This window comes from Phyllostomus hastatus, unplaced genomic scaffold (assembly GCF_019186645.2).
Source record: "Phyllostomus hastatus isolate PE091 unplaced genomic scaffold, TTU_PhHast_1.1 phas_contig_40, whole genome shotgun sequence".
Classification (NCBI taxonomy): domain Eukaryota; kingdom Metazoa; phylum Chordata; class Mammalia; order Chiroptera; family Phyllostomidae; genus Phyllostomus; species Phyllostomus hastatus.
The window spans coordinates 58,725,772-58,731,790 of record NW_025333872.1 but is presented as its reverse complement, the minus strand read 5'-3'; positions in this window follow the sequence as shown (position 1 = coordinate 58,731,790).

Here is a 6,019-nt window from a genome sequence, read left to right as displayed (position 1 = left end):
GAAATAAAAGCTGAGATGAGAATGCTCATTTTTTAGACTGCTTTCTTATTGCCATGAAATGTTTTTTCACACTTGTTCTTCTGTGTCACTGTTTCTCAGCCCTCCCCCCTCACCACCAGAGGGGATGCCCCCACTCGGGTCAGTGCCAGGGCCCTTCCTCCCCCAGGGACTGGCGCCTGGGCAGAGGGTGCACGTGAGAGTGCGTTTCTCTTTTCTTTTCTTTTTCAATTGCAGTTGACATTTAGCATTATTCTATATCAGTTTAAGGTTACAGCATAATGGTTAGATATTTATATAATTTACGAAGTGTTTCCCCTGATTATTCGACTACCCACCTGATACCATACACAACTGTTACAATATTATTGACTACATTCCCTGTGCTGCACTCTACATCCCTGTGACCACATTGTGACTATCCGTTTGTACATCTCAATCCCTTCGCCTTTCTCATCCAGCTCCCCAACCTCCTTCCCGTCTGGCAACCCGCAGTTTATTCTCTGTATCCATGAGTCTTCCTGTTTTATTTGCCCATTTATTTTGTTCCTTACATTCCACATGTAAGTGACATTTTTTGTCTTTGTCTTGTTTATTTTACTTAGCATAATACCTTCTAGGCACATCTATGTTATCGCAAATGGTAAGATTGTATTCCTTTTTATGGCCGAGTAATATTCCATTGCCCATATATACCACATCATCTTACCCAGTTGTCTATTGGTGAGCACTTTGGTTGCTTCCATATCTTGGCTTTGTAAATAATGATACAATGAACATAGGGATGCGTATATCTTTTCAAACTAGTATTTTGGGTTTCTTTGGATATAGACTCAGAAGTGGAATTGCTGAGTCATAAGGTAGTTAGTTCTATTTTTAATTTTTTGAGGAATCTCCCTACTGCTTTCCACAGTGGCTACTCTAATTTGCAGTCCCACCAACAGTGCCACATGGTTCCCCTTTCTCCATGTCCTCACCAACACTTGTTTGCTGATTTGTTGATGATGGCCATTCTGATAGGTGTGAGGTGATATCTCATTGTGGTTTTAATTTGCATCTCTCTGATGATTAGTGGAGCATCATTTCACATGTGTGCTGACCACCTGTATGTCTCTTTGGACAAGGGTCTATTCAGGTCCTTTACCCATTTTGTGATTGGATTGTGTGTGGTTTTTTGGTGTTAAATTGTATGAATTCTTTATAAATTTTGGATAGTAACCCTCTATCTGATGTATCATGGCAAATACCTTCTCCCATTCAGGAGGTTGTCTTTTTGTTTTGTTTATGGTTTTCTTTGCTTGGGCCAACACTTTTTAGTTTGAGGAAGTCCTGTTTGTTTATTTTTCTCTTTTGTTTCCCTCACCTGAGGAGAGATATCAAAAGAAATATTACTAAGAATGATGTCAGAGAGCTTACTGCCTGTGTTTCCTTCTAGTTTTGTGGTTTTGAATTTTACCTTCAAGTCTTTAATTCATTTTGAGTTTACTCTTGTACTTGTCTAGTTTACTTTTTAGCATGTATCTGTTCAATTTTCCCAACACCTATTGTTGAATAGACTGTCTTTATCCTGTTGTATTTTCCTACCTCCTTTGTAAAATATTAATTAACAATGCAGGCATGATTCTCAACCACCTTAGGGTTTTTAACCACCTTAGGGTTGTCAACCACCACGTGTGAGTGAGGGGCAGCCCGTTTTGCAACTCTGCCTCGCCCGCCGGTCTCAATATGGCTGCTTCTTCATGGCCTTATTATAGGACTTCTGTTCAACTAGTCCTCAGATGGTTCTCCAGGTGCATTTTCCGTTATTTAGCTGTGATTTTGCTGTGGTCATGGGAGGCGGTGAGCACAGCATCTTCTGTTCTGCCGTCTTAACTGGATCTGAAAGTGTGTTTCTTTTGCCAAAGCCCCTTGAAGATTCTATTTCTGATTTTCCTTCCCTTGTTATGAGAACCATAACTCTAAATTCAAGTCTTTTTAGTAATTCCCTGTCAAAAATGTTTATAGTTTAGCATATATATATATATATATATATATATATATGCCTTGCTTTCCAGTAAAGAGTGAAGAGGGCTTGAATGTGTAGCCAAAACTTTTTTTTGTTTTCTTGTTTTTAGATTTTACTCATTTTTAGAGAGAGGGGAAGGGAGGGAGAAAGAGAGGGAGAGAAACATCAATGTATTGGTTGCCTCTCTCACACCTCCCACCCGGGACCCAACTCACAACCCAGGCATGAGCCCTGACTGGGAATCAACTAGCAACCCTTTGGTTCTCAGGCCAGCACTCAATCCACTGAGCAACTCTAGCCAGGGCAAAATGTTTTCATGTTTGGTCCAGGTAAGAGATATGCATCTGCTGGAGGCTGGGAGAGAGCATCCTAGTGGGACATTTTTACTTTCTCCGAATTTACGAAATTCTCTCTGCAGGTCTTCTTCACGGGACAGAGACGCTGTGGCTTTTTAGAACACTGTCAATTTTTAAAGTCTGCAGATCATCCTGGAAATTGACTTTAAGCATCATGAGGATCTGTTGCTGGTATAAAAAGAAATTTAAATATTCTTGCCTTCTAAAGAAAATCTACACTTATTATACAGGAAGCTTTTTACTCTTTTTTTTAAGCATTAAATTTTGTTCTCTTGCCTTATTTAAAACCATATTTTCCCCAAACAGTTTAATATCCTAAACATTTCAACTGCAAAATTATGGCCTAATCTCTGTTAGAGGAGTATATGTCAGATAAATTTACCATAGGTTTTGGGTTTTTCTTTACTATGGTTTCTTTAGAAGTTTATTATATTTTTCTTTGCTCTTGAAACTTAGCTGTTGGATATGCCTATGTCCAGCATATTAGAATCAGTGAAGTGTCAGTGTCGTCTGCAGAGAGGCAGGAAAAGGACGAAGACAATTAGGTAGAGAAGATGCCGTTTAACAATCACTGTTTGGGGAGAAAAGGCGAGAGGGATTTGACCTGAATTCTTTAGACTTTTTATATTAATTCAGTTCCTTGGATAGTTGCTCAGTTGGTCTTTCCACTTGTACAATAAGATATGAAACCAAACACCCTTCCCTTTTGTAAGGCAAAGGAAAAAAACACACAGGACCATAAAACAAGAGAGGAAAACAACCTTCCTCTCATCTCTTATTTTGTCTCTTTTTTCATCTTCAGCCTGTTTTTCTGTCCTTTAGATTTTTCTTTTAAGCTAATATTTGGTATTTTTTGACTTTCTGTTTTATGTTTTGTATTAGTTTGCTAGGCTGCCATAACAAAATACCACAGACTGGGTGGCTGAAGCATAGGAAATTGATTTCTCACGGTTGTAGAGGCTGGAAGTCCAAGATCAAGGGAGATTGCTTTCTGAGGCCTCTTGGCTTATAGGCAGCCACCATCCCACTGTGTGTTCGTTCATACGACTTCTCTGTGCTCATGCAGGAGGGAGGAAAGGAGGAGAGCGAGAGCGAGCATTCTGTTATCTCTTATAAGGGCACTAGTCCCACCGTGAGGGTCCTCATCACCTCATCGAGCCCTACAAGTGTTTAGCCCATAACACCCGTGTATGTATTTCGGTATCAGTAAATGTCCAGTGAGAAAAGCATAAAAATCACCAGAACCATCTGAATTTTGTGAATTTGCAAAAGTAAGATATAGTCGCTGCAACCAGTGAAGACCACTGTGTCCTTCCTCCTGTTTCCTTCCATCCCACGTCCCCTCTGTCGGATGACGTCCGAGTGGTCACAGACGTTCTTTCCTCTCTGTCCGATGCGTGTGTACGTTCTTAAAGAGGGCTTTTACAATGTGACCAACTCCAGACCCCGTGGGAGCCGAATCTGCACGCCTCCCCTCCGAACTGCTGTTAAAAGGTATGTAGTTAGGATAGTTCATATTAAAAATATACTTTCAATGTACTTAATTGAATGCTCAGTGCTGAGGGGCTTATCTGTCCCCCTTCTCTCACCCCTACCAAATACTCACTGAAAACACTGCACACAAAGAGTTCATTCTGTAAAATGGCCTGTGTGAAAGGGTACTGCGTTCTTACAGGCGGTACAGAGGACTATTTTCTCATTTAAGATTGTTAAGCTGGTGGAAGCCAGAGTCTCTGGTCCCTCCTCCCAGCAGAGTGTCTGGGACACGTGGGAGTTCACGTCTCATCCAAATTCACCGGAGGTCGGGGAGGGCTGCTCGTTTTCTCTCTCAAGCCCACGTGGTACCAGTATTTACCGACAACTACCAGTTCCCTAAGTGAATTCGTTCCCTCATTCATTCCCTGCTTCTCCCTCGGCTCACCTACCCCAGTTAGGGACCAGACTTCTGAGATTTTTATGGATGTTCCGATAGGTACGTTCACTTTATAGGGAAAGTGTTCAGTTATGGATTCTGCCCAGCTTCCGAGTGCTCAGCCAGGGCTCACCATGCTTCAGAGGCTTGGGCGCCTGGAGCTCACCCCTTCTGCCTTTCCCTGCACCGTCCTGGAGCATATACGCAGCTGAATCCCTGGAGCCTCGCTTCCTCGACAGCCTTCTGAAAAGCTCAGGTTCCGTTGGCTGAGGCCCTTTGTGGACTGACTGACAGACTGACACAGCAGTGAGGCCAACACTTCCCGAGACACTGACAGCCATGCAGCGCAGTGCAGAGCAGCGGGGTGCTGGGTGCACAGGGAGGCCCAGGTGCACTGCACAGGTGAGGCTCCGGGCTCCTGCAGAGCCAGGGCAAAAGTCTCTGAAAAGGCGTTGGGGAGGAGTGAGAAGGTGTGCTCTGCCTGCAGTCTCGGGGAGATCACTTCAACTTTGGACCTCAGCCACTGGCCTGTGAAATGATGACATAAGGTCCCACTAGATGGTCCCCGGGGCCCCCTTTAACTCTCACGCTCCGTGACGCCTGAGTCTGCTTTCCTGTCAGCTTTCTGAACGAGCTCTCGTTTGAGTCACGCTGCTGTAGTTCCGTGCAGCAGCAAACAAAGGGCCTGTTAGCGGTATACACACACAGCCTTCTTTTTTCTTTTGTTTCAAATGTTTCCTCCCCGTTTTCCTTTCAGAGGCAAGGAGAGCCCTGGCCTGCGCAGGGAGAAGAAGGAGCCCTCGCAGGTATCTTCCGCGACTGCCGTCACCTTGCAGATGCAGTCCTCCCTCCCGGCCAGACCCAGGGCGCTCCTGCCGCACCCGCTCTCACGCAGACCTCCCCGTGCAGACACCCACCCCTGCCTCGGCTCCCTTTGAACGTCCTGCCACTGAGACTTGGCGCCCCCCCACCTCCCCTCCCAGTGTTTCCTGCTTTCCTCTCCTTTGTCCATCCTGGACTGGCCACTTAGGTCCACCACACTCCCTCTCCCCCGAGTCCTCACAGCGCCTACAGTTAGAATGCAACCTATTAGGGGACCTAATAGCCTAATAGCCTAAGACTATTAGGCTACCTAATAGTCTTATTCTGCCTTGTTTTCTTTCTTGAGGGAGACAAGGCCATTTTAGAAATCCTTGAATCTCTCATAGTCCTGGCAACATGCCTTGGGCAGAGTGGCTGCTCTATAAATGTTTGCTGATTGATGTTATAGTAGGTGCTCAATAAAGCATACCTCCCACCTTACAAACAATGTTACATACCTCACCTCAGCAGATGTTCACAACTTATAAGAGAAATCTTAGTTCATTCCCAATTTTCAAATGGAGAAACTGAAATTTAGAAGTTAGGTGACTTGCTCAAGGTAAAACAGATCTTCTGTGGCTCCTAAGTAGGTGCTTTGGTGACCTTGAGCCTTGGAATCTGACATTCAGACTGGACTTTGCCATGTAAGAGACCCTGGGCCCTTCCTTACTCCCTTGGAGCCTCCGTTTACTCACCTAGAGAATGGGGATAATAGTTGTAGCTGCCTCACAGGCGGTTGTGTTAATGGTGTCACACATGTGCCTAGCAAATGGCTAAGGCAATATTATTATTTTGATACTTCAAACTGCTTCCCTGTAAACAAACTTGTTGACTGTAAAGTGTCTGCCACATGCTCAGCAAATATTTAAATATGTGGACTAAAGAATC